Source organism: Stylophora pistillata, chromosome 2 (assembly GCF_964205215.1).
Source record: "Stylophora pistillata chromosome 2, jaStyPist1.2, whole genome shotgun sequence".
Lineage (NCBI taxonomy): Eukaryota > Metazoa > Cnidaria > Anthozoa > Scleractinia > Pocilloporidae > Stylophora > Stylophora pistillata.
In genome coordinates, this window is record NC_142520.1 from 33132895 (window position 1) to 33148173 (window position 15279).

At 47.2% G+C, this 15279-nt stretch overlaps 20 non-coding genes and 1 pseudogene across 20 annotated transcripts; 14 read left to right on the top strand and 7 right to left on the bottom strand.

Moving 5' to 3' along the window:
* Nucleotides 1–762: 762 nt before the first annotated feature.
* On the bottom strand, nt 763–882 carry LOC148738656 (5S ribosomal RNA). Its single transcript, XR_015997463.1, has one exon. It is a non-coding gene; the product is annotated as a 5S ribosomal RNA (ribosomal RNA).
* Nucleotides 883–1351: 469 nt separating this feature from the next.
* LOC148738657 (U2 spliceosomal RNA) lies at nt 1352–1544 on the top strand. Its single transcript, XR_015997729.1, has one exon. It is a non-coding gene; the product is annotated as a U2 spliceosomal RNA (small nuclear RNA).
* Nucleotides 1545–1754: 210 nt separating this feature from the next.
* Nucleotides 1755–1918, top strand: LOC148738658 (U1 spliceosomal RNA). The gene has a single exon (XR_015997580.1). It is a non-coding gene; the product is annotated as a U1 spliceosomal RNA (small nuclear RNA).
* Nucleotides 1919–2887: 969 nt separating this feature from the next.
* LOC148738659 (5S ribosomal RNA) lies at nt 2888–3014 on the bottom strand (annotated as a pseudogene).
* A 469-nt stretch (nt 3015–3483) lies between these two features.
* Nucleotides 3484–3675, top strand: LOC148738660 (U2 spliceosomal RNA). Its single transcript, XR_015997530.1, has one exon. It is a non-coding gene; the product is annotated as a U2 spliceosomal RNA (small nuclear RNA).
* Nucleotides 3676–3886: 211 nt separating this feature from the next.
* Nucleotides 3887–4049, top strand: LOC148738661 (U1 spliceosomal RNA). Its single transcript, XR_015997945.1, has one exon. It is a non-coding gene; the product is annotated as a U1 spliceosomal RNA (small nuclear RNA).
* Nucleotides 4050–5020: 971 nt separating this feature from the next.
* On the bottom strand, nt 5021–5139 carry LOC148738662 (5S ribosomal RNA). Its single transcript, XR_015998028.1, has one exon. It is a non-coding gene; the product is annotated as a 5S ribosomal RNA (ribosomal RNA).
* A 469-nt stretch (nt 5140–5608) lies between these two features.
* Nucleotides 5609–5800, top strand: LOC148738663 (U2 spliceosomal RNA). The gene has a single exon (XR_015997531.1). It is a non-coding gene; the product is annotated as a U2 spliceosomal RNA (small nuclear RNA).
* A 211-nt stretch (nt 5801–6011) lies between these two features.
* Nucleotides 6012–6175, top strand: LOC148738664 (U1 spliceosomal RNA). Its single transcript, XR_015997591.1, has one exon. It is a non-coding gene; the product is annotated as a U1 spliceosomal RNA (small nuclear RNA).
* Nucleotides 6176–7146: 971 nt separating this feature from the next.
* Nucleotides 7147–7265, bottom strand: LOC148738665 (5S ribosomal RNA). Its single transcript, XR_015998029.1, has one exon. It is a non-coding gene; the product is annotated as a 5S ribosomal RNA (ribosomal RNA).
* A 469-nt stretch (nt 7266–7734) lies between these two features.
* LOC148738666 (U2 spliceosomal RNA) lies at nt 7735–7926 on the top strand. Its single transcript, XR_015997532.1, has one exon. It is a non-coding gene; the product is annotated as a U2 spliceosomal RNA (small nuclear RNA).
* Nucleotides 7927–8137: 211 nt separating this feature from the next.
* LOC148738667 (U1 spliceosomal RNA) lies at nt 8138–8301 on the top strand. Its single transcript, XR_015997603.1, has one exon. It is a non-coding gene; the product is annotated as a U1 spliceosomal RNA (small nuclear RNA).
* A 971-nt stretch (nt 8302–9272) lies between these two features.
* Nucleotides 9273–9391, bottom strand: LOC148738668 (5S ribosomal RNA). Its single transcript, XR_015998030.1, has one exon. It is a non-coding gene; the product is annotated as a 5S ribosomal RNA (ribosomal RNA).
* A 469-nt stretch (nt 9392–9860) lies between these two features.
* Nucleotides 9861–10052, top strand: LOC148738669 (U2 spliceosomal RNA). The gene has a single exon (XR_015997533.1). It is a non-coding gene; the product is annotated as a U2 spliceosomal RNA (small nuclear RNA).
* Nucleotides 10053–10263: 211 nt separating this feature from the next.
* Nucleotides 10264–10427, top strand: LOC148738670 (U1 spliceosomal RNA). Its single transcript, XR_015997615.1, has one exon. It is a non-coding gene; the product is annotated as a U1 spliceosomal RNA (small nuclear RNA).
* A 971-nt stretch (nt 10428–11398) lies between these two features.
* On the bottom strand, nt 11399–11517 carry LOC148738671 (5S ribosomal RNA). Its single transcript, XR_015998031.1, has one exon. It is a non-coding gene; the product is annotated as a 5S ribosomal RNA (ribosomal RNA).
* Nucleotides 11518–11986: 469 nt separating this feature from the next.
* Nucleotides 11987–12178, top strand: LOC148738672 (U2 spliceosomal RNA). Its single transcript, XR_015997534.1, has one exon. It is a non-coding gene; the product is annotated as a U2 spliceosomal RNA (small nuclear RNA).
* Nucleotides 12179–12389: 211 nt separating this feature from the next.
* LOC148738673 (U1 spliceosomal RNA) lies at nt 12390–12553 on the top strand. The gene has a single exon (XR_015997627.1). It is a non-coding gene; the product is annotated as a U1 spliceosomal RNA (small nuclear RNA).
* A 971-nt stretch (nt 12554–13524) lies between these two features.
* LOC148738674 (5S ribosomal RNA) lies at nt 13525–13643 on the bottom strand. Its single transcript, XR_015998032.1, has one exon. It is a non-coding gene; the product is annotated as a 5S ribosomal RNA (ribosomal RNA).
* Nucleotides 13644–14112: 469 nt separating this feature from the next.
* On the top strand, nt 14113–14304 carry LOC148738675 (U2 spliceosomal RNA). The gene has a single exon (XR_015997535.1). It is a non-coding gene; the product is annotated as a U2 spliceosomal RNA (small nuclear RNA).
* Nucleotides 14305–14515: 211 nt separating this feature from the next.
* Nucleotides 14516–14679, top strand: LOC148738676 (U1 spliceosomal RNA). The gene has a single exon (XR_015997638.1). It is a non-coding gene; the product is annotated as a U1 spliceosomal RNA (small nuclear RNA).
* Nucleotides 14680–15279: the final 600 nt, after the last annotated feature.

The following is a 15279-nucleotide window of genomic DNA, read 5'->3' on the forward strand; positions in this document are numbered from 1 at the left end:
GGAATAGAAGTGATTGTAAATGAAGGTGAGTTTTTGTGAGGATGTGAGTAGAGCTGTTGTAGATAGATGTGTGTGCTTTCTGCATTATTTTGTTCGTTTGTTTGCGAAAGAAAAGGAGAGGAAACCAAGCGGAGGAGTGACTGACTAACTAACCGACGGATGACTAAGCAAAGAACGAACGATACATGGGCAAGAAAAGCATTTGTTTTAGAAACGTGAGTACATTGTCAACCATACCTGTGGCAGGCGAGGTTTTGTTGTCATGTATTTCTTATTGCGAGCGAGCGAGAGGAGGGAACGTTCGTTCCAGCGAGCGAGCAAACAAAGAGGCAGACGAGTAAGTAAAAATGTGAACCTGTTGCCGCTTCGCTTCGTTTCAGTCACTTTGAATCCATCCGCCTCTATTAATCGTGGGAATGTTTTGACATGTCTTGAGGCCTTGAAAGTGCTGTAAAAGTGTGCGTGTTTTCCTATTTGTGATTCGTGGGAGCGTGCGAATGATTCGATGTCACGTACAAATGTTGAATTTGTCACAACAATGTGTTGAGATCTCGAGCGCGCGCCATCGCTCCTTCGTTTGCTCGCTCTCTTGCATTGGGAAATGATTTTGGCCACAAGCTCGGCAAGTTGTGGCAAAATGATTTCTCTCCTCCCTGTTATGTTAGTTTTTCTTTTACTCCTCACTCGTCTACGGGACGCCGTGAGTATCGGAAGCGGTTTACCCGGATAAAACGTTGAGAGAGTAAGCAAAGGAAAAAATGAAGCCTACAACACGGGGTATTCCCAGGCGGTCACCCATCCAAGTACTAACCCCGCCCGACAGGGGCTTAACTTCGGTGATCGGACGAGAACCGGTGCTTTCCCTGTGGTATGGTCGTAGACAAGGGAAAACAGCTGAAATTTGGCTGGTTATCGGTTATGTTTGATCTGTACTAGCCCTAATTTGGTTACTCTAACCCTAAACCCCAACATCGTTACCCTAACCCTAACCCCAAAATCGTTACCCTAACCCTAAATTTGGTAGCCTAGACCCTAAGCCAAACGTCATCTCCTAGAGCCCGCGCACATCTTGAGAAGCGTCCATTTGAGGCAATATATCTCACTGGGGGTGGGGTGGGGGGGGGGAGTATAGAGATAAATCAAGTTTGGTAAATATTCTAAAGAACACCATCTTGTTAGTTAAGTGTATGTGGCTGGCGTCTTAAAGTTACAATGAGAAGATTACCAACCGATGAGCCACTGGGTCCGTTTTTGGACTCGCAAGGGCTTCTGGGGGCTACCTGCTACTATCCACCATATACTGTGGGAAGGATCCCCTCTACCACCCCCTTGATTGAGGGTATTGGTGGGTATCGCTTCTCGGCCTTTTGGCTAAGATCAAGTGTAGTATCTGTTCTTATCAGCTTAATATCTGATACGCTGCTCATTGAGTAGCTCATATATTAAACTGATTTTTGGAACTGGGCTGTGGAAAAGAGGCTTGCCTCGTCCCAGCCACGGGTTGCCTCGGTATAGCACTACCTCCGGAGTGTGGCCCACTTCCCTTTTGGGGAAGACACATTTAATGAAAGGAAAAATAATGACTATAGCATTCTCTCTGTGCACAGGAGCCCTGCAGCTCCAAAGGGAAGGCGGAAAAAGACATGACGGGCCAAAGGCGGCAACTGACACTGGCTGATTTGAAGCGTGCAAAGCAGTACCACAAGGACATAGGTGAGGGAGAGTTTTACCACGGCAAGCGTATGCCTTTCAGCATACTTACCTGACGCGGGAGGTACTGTGATCAAGGAGGCAGTCCTCTCAAGGCGAGGCCCTTTCATTGCACTTGGACTGGGTTGACCCTTGCGATTACCCCAAATGTGGGTAACTCGAGCGTATAATTTCTGGTAGTGGGGACCTGCGTTCGCGCTCGTCCCCGAAAAGCTGATGTAAAATATCTTGCCCTTAACCCCTGACTGACTAATGATTGATCTTGATTTTGGAGTTGACCGTTAAACAGGGTGAACTGGAACTGGAACTGGAATGAAGAGAGAAGAAGAGCAGCAAGGGAAAAAGAAAGCAAAAAGCCATGGAAAGAAAGAGAGACAGACAGAAGTGGCCTGCGTGTTGGCAGAGAGATTTGGAGGAATAGAAGTGATTGTAAATGAAGGTGAGTTTTTGTGAGGATGTGAGTAGAGCTGTTGTAGATAGATGTGTGTGCTTTCTGCATTATTTTGTTCGTTTGTTTGCGAAAGAAAAGGAGAGGAAACCAAGCGGAGGAGTGACTGACTAACTAACCGACGGATGGACTAAGCAAAGAACGAACGATACATGGGCAAGAAAAGCATTTGTTTTAGAAACGTGAGTACATTGTCAACCATACCTGTGGCAGGCGAGGTTTTGTTGTCATGTATTTCTTATTGCGAGCGAGCGAGAGGAGGGAACGTTCGTTCCAGCGAGCGAGCAAACAAAGAGGCAGACGAGTAAGTAAAATGTGGAACCTGTTGCCGCTTCGCTTCGTTTCAGTCACTTTGAATCCATCCGCCTCTATTAATCGTGGGAATGTTTTGACATGTCTTGAGGCCTTGAAAGTGCTGTAAAAGTGTGCGTGTTTTCTATTTGTGATTCGTGGGAGCGTGCGAATGATTCGATGTCACGTACAAATGTGGAATTTGTCACAACAATGTGTTGAGATCTCGAGCGCGCGCCATCGCTCCCTTCGTTTGCTCGCTCTCTTGCATTGGGAAATGATTTTGGCCACAAGCTCGGCAAGTTGTGGCAAAATGATTTCTCTCCTCCCTGTTATGTTAGTTTTTCTTTTACTCCTCACTCGTCTACGGGACGCCGTGAGTATCGGAAGCGGTTTACCCGGATAAAACGTTGAGAGAGTAAGCAAAGGAAAAAATGAAGCCTACAACACGGGGTATTCCCAGGCGGTCACCCATCCAAGTACTAACCCCGCCCGACAGGGCTTCAGGGCTTAACTTCGGTGATCGGACGAGAACCGGTGCTTTCCCTGTGGTATGGTCGTAGACAAGGGAAAACAGCTGAAATTTGGCTGGTTATCGGTTATGTTTGATCTGTACTAGCCCTAATTTGGTTACTCTAACCCTAAACCCCAACATCGTTACCCTAACCCTAACCCCAAAATCGTTACCCTAACCCTAAATTTGGTAGCCTAGACCCTAAGCCAAACGTCATCTCCTAGAGCCCGCGCACATCTTGAGAAGCGTCCATTTGAGGCAATATATCTCACTGGGGGTGGGGTGGGGGGGGGGAGTATAGAGATAAATCAAGTTTGGTAAATATTCTAAAGAACACCATCTTGTTAGTTAAGTGTATGTGGCTGGCGTCTTAAAGTTACAATGAGAAGATTACCAACCGATGAGCCACTGGGTCCGTTTTTGGGACTCGCAAGGGCTTCTGGGGGCTACCTGCTACTATCCACCATATACTGTGGGAAGGATCCCTCTACCACCCCCTTGATTGAGGGTATTGGTGGGTATCGCTTCTCGGCCTTTTGGCTAAGATCAAGTGTAGTATCTGTTCTTATCAGCTTAATATCTGATACGCTGCTCATTGAGTAGCTCATATATTAAACTGATTTTTGGAACTGGGCTGTGGAAAAGAGGCTTGCCTCGTCCCAGCCACGGGTTGCCTCGGTATAGCACTACCTCCGAGTGTGGCCCACTTCCCTTTTGGGGAAGACACATTTAATGAAAGGAAAAATAATGACTATAGCATTCTCTTCTGTGCACAGGAGCCCTGCAGCTCCAAAGGGAAGGCGGAAAAAGACATGACGGGCCAAGGCGGCAACTGACACTGGCTGATTTGAAGCGTGCAAAGCAGTACCACAAGGACATAGGTGAGGGAGAGTTTTACCACGGCAAGCGTATGCCTTTCAGGCATACTTACCTGACGCGGGGGTACTGTGATCAAGGAGGCAGTCCTCTCAAGGCGAGGCCCTTTCATTGCACTTGGACTGGGTTGACCCTTGCGATTACCCCAAATGTGGGTAACTCGAGCGTATAATTTCTGGTAGTGGGGACCTGCGTTCGCGCTCGTCCCCGAAAAGCTGATGTAAAATATCTTGCCCTTAACCCCTGACTGACTAATGAATTGATCTTGATTTTGGAGTTGACCGTTAAACAGGGTGAACTGGAACTGGAACTGGAATGAAGAGAGAAGAAGAGCAGCAAGGGAAAAAGAAAGCAAAAAGCCATGGAAAGAAAGAGAGACAGACAGAAGTGGCCTGCGTGTTGGCAGAGAGATTTGGAGGAATAGAAGTGATTGTAAATGAAGGTGAGTTTTTGTGAGGATGTGAGTAGAGCTGTTGTAGATAGATGTGTGTGCTTTCTGCATTATTTTGTTCGTTTGTTTGCGAAAGAAAAGGAGAGGAAACCAAGCGGAGGAGTGACTGACTAACTAACCGACGGATGGACTAAGCAAAGAACGAACGATACATGGGCAAGAAAAGCATTTGTTTTAGAAACGTGAGTACATTGTCAACCATACCTGTGGCAGGCGAGGTTTTGTTGTCATGTATTTCTTATTGCGAGCGAGCGAGAGGAGGGAACGTTCGTTCCAGCGAGCGAGCAAACAAAGAGGCAGACGAGTAAGTAAAAATGTGGAACCTGTTGCCGCTTCGCTTCGTTTCAGTCACTTTGAATCCATCCGCCTCTATTAATCGTGGGAATGTTTTGACATGTCTTGAGGCCTTGAAAGTGCTGTAAAAGTGTGCGTGTTTTCCTATTTGTGATTCGTGGGAGCGTGCGAATGATTCGATGTCACGTACAAATGTGGAATTTGTCACAACAATGTGTTGAGATCTCGAGCGCGCGCCATCGCTCCTTCGTTTGCTCGCTCTCTTGCATTGGGAAATGATTTTGGCCACAAGCTCGGCAAGTTGTGGCAAAATGATTTCTCTCCTCCCTGTTATGTTAGTTTTTCTTTTACTCCTCACTCGTCTACGGGACGCCGTGAGTATCGGAAGCGGTTTACCCGGATAAAACGTTGAGAGAGTAAGCAAAGGAAAAAATGAAGCCTACAACACGGGGTATTCCCAGGCGGTCACCCATCCAAGTACTAACCCCGCCCGACAGGGCTTAACTTCGGTGATCGGACGAGAACCGGTGCTTTCCCTGTGGTATGGTCGTAGACAAGGGAAAACAGCTGAAATTTGGCTGGTTATCGGTTATGTTTGATCTGTACTAGCCCTAATTTGGTTACTCTAACCCTAAACCCCAACATCGTTACCCTAACCCTAACCCCAAAATCGTTACCCTAACCCTAAATTTGGTAGCCTAGACCCTAAGCCAAACGTCATCTCCTAGAGCCCGCGCACATCTTGAGAAGCGTCCATTTGAGGCAATATATCTCACTGGGGGTGGGGTGGGGGGGGGGAGTATAGAGATAAATCAAGTTTGGTAAATATTCTAAAGAACACCATCTTGTTAGTTAAGTGTATGTGGCTGGCGTCTTAAAGTTACAATGAGAAGATTACCAACCGATGAGCCACTGGGTCCGTTTTTGGGACTCGCAAGGGCTTCTGGGGGCTACCTGCTACTATCCACCATATACTGTGGGAAGGATCCCTCTACCACCCCCTTGATTGAGGGTATTGGTGGGTATCGCTTCTCGGCCTTTTGGCTAAGATCAAGTGTAGTATCTGTTCTTATCAGCTTAATATCTGATACGCTGCTCATTGAGTAGCTCATATATTAAACTGATTTTTGGAACTGGGCTGTGGAAAAGAGGCTTGCCTCGTCCCAGCCACGGGTTGCCTCGGTATAGCACTACCTCCGAGTGTGGCCCACTTCCCTTTTGGGGAAGACACATTTAATGAAAGGAAAAATAATGACTATAGCATTCTCTTCTGTGCACAGGAGCCCTGCAGCTCCAAAGGGAAGGCGGAAAAAGACATGACGGGCCAAGGCGGCAACTGACACTGGCTGATTTGAAGCGTGCAAAGCAGTACCACAAGGACATAGGTGAGGGAGAGTTTTACCACGGCAAGCGTATGCCTTTCAGGCATACTTACCTGACGCGGGAGGTACTGTGATCAAGGAGGCAGTCCTCTCAAGGCGAGGCCCTTTCATTGCACTTGGACTGGGTTGACCCTTGCGATTACCCCAAATGTGGGTAACTCGAGCGTATAATTTCTGGTAGTGGGGACCTGCGTTCGCGCTCGTCCCCGAAAAGCTGATGTAAAATATCTTGCCCTTAACCCCTGACTGACTAATGAATTGATCTTGATTTTGGAGTTGACCGTTAAACAGGGTGAACTGGAACTGGAACTGGAATGAAGAGAGAAGAAGAGCAGCAAGGGAAAAAGAAAGCAAAAAGCCATGGAAAGAAAGAGAGACAGACAGAAGTGGCCTGCGTGTTGGCAGAGAGATTTGGAGGAATAGAAGTGATTGTAAATGAAGGTGAGTTTTTGTGAGGATGTGAGTAGAGCTGTTGTAGATAGATGTGTGTGCTTTCTGCATTATTTTGTTCGTTTGTTTGCGAAAGAAAAGGAGAGGAAACCAAGCGGAGGAGTGACTGACTAACTAACCGACGGATGGACTAAGCAAAGAACGAACGATACATGGGCAAGAAAAGCATTTGTTTTAGAAACGTGAGTACATTGTCAACCATACCTGTGGCAGGCGAGGTTTTGTTGTCATGTATTTCTTATTGCGAGCGAGCGAGAGGAGGGAACGTTCGTTCCAGCGAGCGAGCAAACAAAGAGGCAGACGAGTAAGTAAAAATGTGGAACCTGTTGCCGCTTCGCTTCGTTTCAGTCACTTTGAATCCATCCGCCTCTATTAATCGTGGGAATGTTTTGACATGTCTTGAGGCCTTGAAAGTGCTGTAAAAGTGTGCGTGTTTTCCTATTTGTGATTCGTGGGAGCGTGCGAATGATTCGATGTCACGTACAAATGTGGAATTTGTCACAACAATGTGTTGAGATCTCGAGCGCGCGCCATCGCTCCTTCGTTTGCTCGCTCTCTTGCATTGGGAAATGATTTTGGCCACAAGCTCGGCAAGTTGTGGCAAAATGATTTCTCTCCTCCCTGTTATGTTAGTTTTTCTTTTACTCCTCACTCGTCTACGGGACGCCGTGAGTATCGGAAGCGGTTTACCCGGATAAAACGTTGAGAGAGTAAGCAAAGGAAAAAATGAAGCCTACAACACGGGGTATTCCCAGGCGGTCACCCATCCAAGTACTAACCCCGCCCGACAGGGCTTAACTTCGGTGATCGGACGAGAACCGGTGCTTTCCCTGTGGTATGGTCGTAGACAAGGGAAAACAGCTGAAATTTGGCTGGTTATCGGTTATGTTTGATCTGTACTAGCCCTAATTTGGTTACTCTAACCCTAAACCCCAACATCGTTACCCTAACCCTAACCCCAAAATCGTTACCCTAACCCTAAATTTGGTAGCCTAGACCCTAAGCCAAACGTCATCTCCTAGAGCCCGCGCACATCTTGAGAAGCGTCCATTTGAGGCAATATATCTCACTGGGGGTGGGGTGGGGGGGGGGAGTATAGAGATAAATCAAGTTTGGTAAATATTCTAAAGAACACCATCTTGTTAGTTAAGTGTATGTGGCTGGCGTCTTAAAGTTACAATGAGAAGATTACCAACCGATGAGCCACTGGGTCCGTTTTTGGGACTCGCAAGGGCTTCTGGGGGCTACCTGCTACTATCCACCATATACTGTGGGAAGGATCCCTCTACCACCCCCTTGATTGAGGGTATTGGTGGGTATCGCTTCTCGGCCTTTTGGCTAAGATCAAGTGTAGTATCTGTTCTTATCAGCTTAATATCTGATACGCTGCTCATTGAGTAGCTCATATATTAAACTGATTTTTGGAACTGGGCTGTGGAAAAGAGGCTTGCCTCGTCCCAGCCACGGGTTGCCTCGGTATAGCACTACCTCCGAGTGTGGCCCACTTCCCTTTTGGGGAAGACACATTTAATGAAAGGAAAAATAATGACTATAGCATTCTCTTCTGTGCACAGGAGCCCTGCAGCTCCAAAGGGAAGGCGGAAAAAGACATGACGGGCCAAGGCGGCAACTGACACTGGCTGATTTGAAGCGTGCAAAGCAGTACCACAAGGACATAGGTGAGGGAGAGTTTTACCACGGCAAGCGTATGCCTTTCAGGCATACTTACCTGACGCGGGAGGTACTGTGATCAAGGAGGCAGTCCTCTCAAGGCGAGGCCCTTTCATTGCACTTGGACTGGGTTGACCCTTGCGATTACCCCAAATGTGGGTAACTCGAGCGTATAATTTCTGGTAGTGGGGACCTGCGTTCGCGCTCGTCCCCGAAAAGCTGATGTAAAATATCTTGCCCTTAACCCCTGACTGACTAATGAATTGATCTTGATTTTGGAGTTGACCGTTAAACAGGGTGAACTGGAACTGGAACTGGAATGAAGAGAGAAGAAGAGCAGCAAGGGAAAAAGAAAGCAAAAAGCCATGGAAAGAAAGAGAGACAGACAGAAGTGGCCTGCGTGTTGGCAGAGAGATTTGGAGGAATAGAAGTGATTGTAAATGAAGGTGAGTTTTTGTGAGGATGTGAGTAGAGCTGTTGTAGATAGATGTGTGTGCTTTCTGCATTATTTTGTTCGTTTGTTTGCGAAAGAAAAGGAGAGGAAACCAAGCGGAGGAGTGACTGACTAACTAACCGACGGATGGACTAAGCAAAGAACGAACGATACATGGGCAAGAAAAGCATTTGTTTTAGAAACGTGAGTACATTGTCAACCATACCTGTGGCAGGCGAGGTTTTGTTGTCATGTATTTCTTATTGCGAGCGAGCGAGAGGAGGGAACGTTCGTTCCAGCGAGCGAGCAAACAAAGAGGCAGACGAGTAAGTAAAAATGTGGAACCTGTTGCCGCTTCGCTTCGTTTCAGTCACTTTGAATCCATCCGCCTCTATTAATCGTGGGAATGTTTTGACATGTCTTGAGGCCTTGAAAGTGCTGTAAAAGTGTGCGTGTTTTCCTATTTGTGATTCGTGGGAGCGTGCGAATGATTCGATGTCACGTACAAATGTGGAATTTGTCACAACAATGTGTTGAGATCTCGAGCGCGCGCCATCGCTCCTTCGTTTGCTCGCTCTCTTGCATTGGGAAATGATTTTGGCCACAAGCTCGGCAAGTTGTGGCAAAATGATTTCTCTCCTCCCTGTTATGTTAGTTTTTCTTTTACTCCTCACTCGTCTACGGGACGCCGTGAGTATCGGAAGCGGTTTACCCGGATAAAACGTTGAGAGAGTAAGCAAAGGAAAAAATGAAGCCTACAACACGGGGTATTCCCAGGCGGTCACCCATCCAAGTACTAACCCCGCCCGACAGGGCTTAACTTCGGTGATCGGACGAGAACCGGTGCTTTCCCTGTGGTATGGTCGTAGACAAGGGAAAACAGCTGAAATTTGGCTGGTTATCGGTTATGTTTGATCTGTACTAGCCCTAATTTGGTTACTCTAACCCTAAACCCCAACATCGTTACCCTAACCCTAACCCCAAAATCGTTACCCTAACCCTAAATTTGGTAGCCTAGACCCTAAGCCAAACGTCATCTCCTAGAGCCCGCGCACATCTTGAGAAGCGTCCATTTGAGGCAATATATCTCACTGGGGGTGGGGTGGGGGGGGGGAGTATAGAGATAAATCAAGTTTGGTAAATATTCTAAAGAACACCATCTTGTTAGTTAAGTGTATGTGGCTGGCGTCTTAAAGTTACAATGAGAAGATTACCAACCGATGAGCCACTGGGTCCGTTTTTGGGACTCGCAAGGGCTTCTGGGGGCTACCTGCTACTATCCACCATATACTGTGGGAAGGATCCCTCTACCACCCCCTTGATTGAGGGTATTGGTGGGTATCGCTTCTCGGCCTTTTGGCTAAGATCAAGTGTAGTATCTGTTCTTATCAGCTTAATATCTGATACGCTGCTCATTGAGTAGCTCATATATTAAACTGATTTTTGGAACTGGGCTGTGGAAAAGAGGCTTGCCTCGTCCCAGCCACGGGTTGCCTCGGTATAGCACTACCTCCGAGTGTGGCCCACTTCCCTTTTGGGGAAGACACATTTAATGAAAGGAAAAATAATGACTATAGCATTCTCTTCTGTGCACAGGAGCCCTGCAGCTCCAAAGGGAAGGCGGAAAAAGACATGACGGGCCAAGGCGGCAACTGACACTGGCTGATTTGAAGCGTGCAAAGCAGTACCACAAGGACATAGGTGAGGGAGAGTTTTACCACGGCAAGCGTATGCCTTTCAGGCATACTTACCTGACGCGGGAGGTACTGTGATCAAGGAGGCAGTCCTCTCAAGGCGAGGCCCTTTCATTGCACTTGGACTGGGTTGACCCTTGCGATTACCCCAAATGTGGGTAACTCGAGCGTATAATTTCTGGTAGTGGGGACCTGCGTTCGCGCTCGTCCCCGAAAAGCTGATGTAAAATATCTTGCCCTTAACCCCTGACTGACTAATGAATTGATCTTGATTTTGGAGTTGACCGTTAAACAGGGTGAACTGGAACTGGAACTGGAATGAAGAGAGAAGAAGAGCAGCAAGGGAAAAAGAAAGCAAAAAGCCATGGAAAGAAAGAGAGACAGACAGAAGTGGCCTGCGTGTTGGCAGAGAGATTTGGAGGAATAGAAGTGATTGTAAATGAAGGTGAGTTTTTGTGAGGATGTGAGTAGAGCTGTTGTAGATAGATGTGTGTGCTTTCTGCATTATTTTGTTCGTTTGTTTGCGAAAGAAAAGGAGAGGAAACCAAGCGGAGGAGTGACTGACTAACTAACCGACGGATGGACTAAGCAAAGAACGAACGATACATGGGCAAGAAAAGCATTTGTTTTAGAAACGTGAGTACATTGTCAACCATACCTGTGGCAGGCGAGGTTTTGTTGTCATGTATTTCTTATTGCGAGCGAGCGAGAGGAGGGAACGTTCGTTCCAGCGAGCGAGCAAACAAAGAGGCAGACGAGTAAGTAAAAATGTGGAACCTGTTGCCGCTTCGCTTCGTTTCAGTCACTTTGAATCCATCCGCCTCTATTAATCGTGGGAATGTTTTGACATGTCTTGAGGCCTTGAAAGTGCTGTAAAAGTGTGCGTGTTTTCCTATTTGTGATTCGTGGGAGCGTGCGAATGATTCGATGTCACGTACAAATGTGGAATTTGTCACAACAATGTGTTGAGATCTCGAGCGCGCGCCATCGCTCCTTCGTTTGCTCGCTCTCTTGCATTGGGAAATGATTTTGGCCACAAGCTCGGCAAGTTGTGGCAAAATGATTTCTCTCCTCCCTGTTATGTTAGTTTTTCTTTTACTCCTCACTCGTCTACGGGACGCCGTGAGTATCGGAAGCGGTTTACCCGGATAAAACGTTGAGAGAGTAAGCAAAGGAAAAAATGAAGCCTACAACACGGGGTATTCCCAGGCGGTCACCCATCCAAGTACTAACCCCGCCCGACAGGGCTTAACTTCGGTGATCGGACGAGAACCGGTGCTTTCCCTGTGGTATGGTCGTAGACAAGGGAAAACAGCTGAAATTTGGCTGGTTATCGGTTATGTTTGATCTGTACTAGCCCTAATTTGGTTACTCTAACCCTAAACCCCAACATCGTTACCCTAACCCTAACCCCAAAATCGTTACCCTAACCCTAAATTTGGTAGCCTAGACCCTAAGCCAAACGTCATCTCCTAGAGCCCGCGCACATCTTGAGAAGCGTCCATTTGAGGCAATATATCTCACTGGGGGTGGGGTGGGGGGGGGGAGTATAGAGATAAATCAAGTTTGGTAAATATTCTAAAGAACACCATCTTGTTAGTTAAGTGTATGTGGCTGGCGTCTTAAAGTTACAATGAGAAGATTACCAACCGATGAGCCACTGGGTCCGTTTTTGGGACTCGCAAGGGCTTCTGGGGGCTACCTGCTACTATCCACCATATACTGTGGGAAGGATCCCTCTACCACCCCCTTGATTGAGGGTATTGGTGGGTATCGCTTCTCGGCCTTTTGGCTAAGATCAAGTGTAGTATCTGTTCTTATCAGCTTAATATCTGATACGCTGCTCATTGAGTAGCTCATATATTAAACTGATTTTTGGAACTGGGCTGTGGAAAAGAGGCTTGCCTCGTCCCAGCCACGGGTTGCCTCGGTATAGCACTACCTCCGAGTGTGGCCCACTTCCCTTTTGGGGAAGACACATTTAATGAAAGGAAAAATAATGACTATAGCATTCTCTTCTGTGCACAGGAGCCCTGCAGCTCCAAAGGGAAGGCGGAAAAAGACATGACGGGCCAAGGCGGCAACTGACACTGGCTGATTTGAAGCGTGCAAAGCAGTACCACAAGGACATAGGTGAGGGAGAGTTTTACCACGGCAAGCGTATGCCTTTCAGGCATACTTACCTGACGCGGGAGGTACTGTGATCAAGGAGGCAGTCCTCTCAAGGCGAGGCCCTTTCATTGCACTTGGACTGGGTTGACCCTTGCGATTACCCCAAATGTGGGTAACTCGAGCGTATAATTTCTGGTAGTGGGGACCTGCGTTCGCGCTCGTCCCCGAAAAGCTGATGTAAAATATCTTGCCCTTAACCCCTGACTGACTAATGAATTGATCTTGATTTTGGAGTTGACCGTTAAACAGGGTGAACTGGAACTGGAACTGGAATGAAGAGAGAAGAAGAGCAGCAAGGGAAAAAGAAAGCAAAAAGCCATGGAAAGAAAGAGAGACAGACAGAAGTGGCCTGCGTGTTGGCAGAGAGATTTGGAGGAATAGAAGTGATTGTAAATGAAGGTGAGTTTTTGTGAGGATGTGAGTAGAGCTGTTGTAGATAGATGTGTGTGCTTTCTGCATTATTTTGTTCGTTTGTTTGCGAAAGAAAAGGAGAGGAAACCAAGCGGAGGAGTGACTGACTAACTAACCGACGGATGGACTAAGCAAAGAACGAACGATACATGGGCAAGAAAAGCATTTGTTTTAGAAACGTGAGTACATTGTCAACCATACCTGTGGCAGGCGAGGTTTTGTTGTCATGTATTTCTTATTGCGAGCGAGCGAGAGGAGGGAACGTTCGTTCCAGCGAGCGAGCAAACAAAGAGGCAGACGAGTAAGTAAAAATGTGGAACCTGTTGCCGCTTCGCTTCGTTTCAGTCACTTTGAATCCATCCGCCTCTATTAATCGTGTGAATGTTTTGACATGTCTTGAGGCCTTGAAAGTGCTGTAAAAGTGTGCGTGTTTTCCTATTTGTGATTCGTGGGAGCGTGCGAATGATTCGATGTCACGTACAAATGTGGAATTTGTCACAACAATGTGTTGAGATCTCGAGCGCGCGCCATCGCTCCTTCGTTTGCTCGCTCTCTTGCATTGGGAAATGATTTTGGCCACAAGCTCGGCAAGTTGTGGCAAAATGATTTCTCTCCTCCCTGTTATGTTAGTTTTTCTTTTACTCCTCACTCGTCTACGGGACGCCGTGAGTATCGGAAGCGGTTTACCCGGATAAAACGTTGAGAGAGTAAGCAAAGGAAAAAATGAAGCCTACAACACGGGGTATTCCCAGGCGGTCACCCATCCAAGTACTAACCCCGCCCGACAGGGCTTAACTTCGGTGATCGGACGAGAACCGGTGCTTTCCCTGTGGTATGGTCGTAGACAAGGGAAAACAGCTGAAATTTGGCTGGTTATCGGTTATGTTTGATCTGTACTAGCCCTAATTTGGTTACTCTAACCCTAAACCCCAACATCGTTACCCTAACCCTAACCCCAAAATCGTTACCCTAACCCTAAATTTGGTAGCCTAGACCCTAAGCCAAACGTCATCTCCTAGAGCCCGCGCACATCTTGAGAAGCGTCCATTTGAGGCAATATATCTCACTGGGGGTGGGGTGGGGGGGGGGAGTATAGAGATAAATCAAGTTTGGTAAATATTCTAAAGAACACCATCTTGTTAGTTAAGTGTATGTGGCTGGCGTCTTAAAGTTACAATGAGAAGATTACCAACCGATGAGCCACTGGGTCCGTTTTTGGGACTCGCAAGGGCTTCTGGGGGCTACCTGCTACTATCCACCATATACTGTGGGAAGGATCCCTCTACCACCCCCTTGATTGAGGGTATTGGTGGGTATCGCTTCTCGGCCTTTTGGCTAAGATCAAGTGTAGTATCTGTTCTTATCAGCTTAATATCTGATACGCTGCTCATTGAGTAGCTCATATATTAAACTGATTTTTGGAACTGGGCTGTGGAAAAGAGGCTTGCCTCGTCCCAGCCACGGGTTGCCTCGGTATAGCACTACCTCCGAGTGTGGCCCACTTCCCTTTTGGGGAAGACACATTTAATGAAAGGAAAAATAATGACTATAGCATTCTCTTCTGTGCACAGGAGCCCTGCAGCTCCAAAGGGAAGGCGGAAAAAGACATGACGGGCCAAGGCGGCAACTGACACTGGCTGATTTGAAGCGTGCAAAGCAGTACCACAAGGACATAGGTGAGGGAGAGTTTTACCACGGCAAGCGTATGCCTTTCAGGCATACTTACCTGACGCGGGAGGTACTGTGATCAAGGAGGCAGTCCTCTCAAGGCGAGGCCCTTTCATTGCACTTGGACTGGGTTGACCCTTGCGATTACCCCAAATGTGGGTAACTCGAGCGTATAATTTCTGGTAGTGGGGACCTGCGTTCGCGCTCGTCCCCGAAAAGCTGATGTAAAATATCTTGCCCTTAACCCCTGACTGACTAATGAATTGATCTTGATTTTGGAGTTGACCGTTAAACAGGGTGAACTGGAACTGGAACTGGAATGAAGAGAGAAGAAGAGCAGCAAGGGAAAAAGAAAGCAAAAAGCCATGGAAAGAAAGAGAGACAGACAGAAGTGGCCTGCGTGTTGGCAGAGAGATTTGGAGGAATAGAAGTGATTGTAAATGAAGGTGAGTTTTTGTGAGGATGTGAGTAGAGCTGTTGTAGATAGATGTGTGTGCTTTCTGCATTATTTTGTTCGTTTGTTTGCGAAAGAAAAGGAGAGGAAACCAAGCGGAGGAGTGACTGACTAACTAACCGACGGATGGACTAAGCAAAGAACGAACGATACATGGGCAAGAAAAGCATTTGTTTTAGAAACGTGAGTACATTGTCAACCATACCTGTGGCAGGCGAGGTTTTGTTGTCATGTATTTCTTATTGCGAGCGAGCGAGAGGAGGGAACGTTCGTTCCAGCGAGCGAGCAAACAAAGAGGCAGACGAGTAAGTAAAAATGTGGAACCTGTTGCCGCTTCGCTTCGTTTCAGTCACTTTGAAT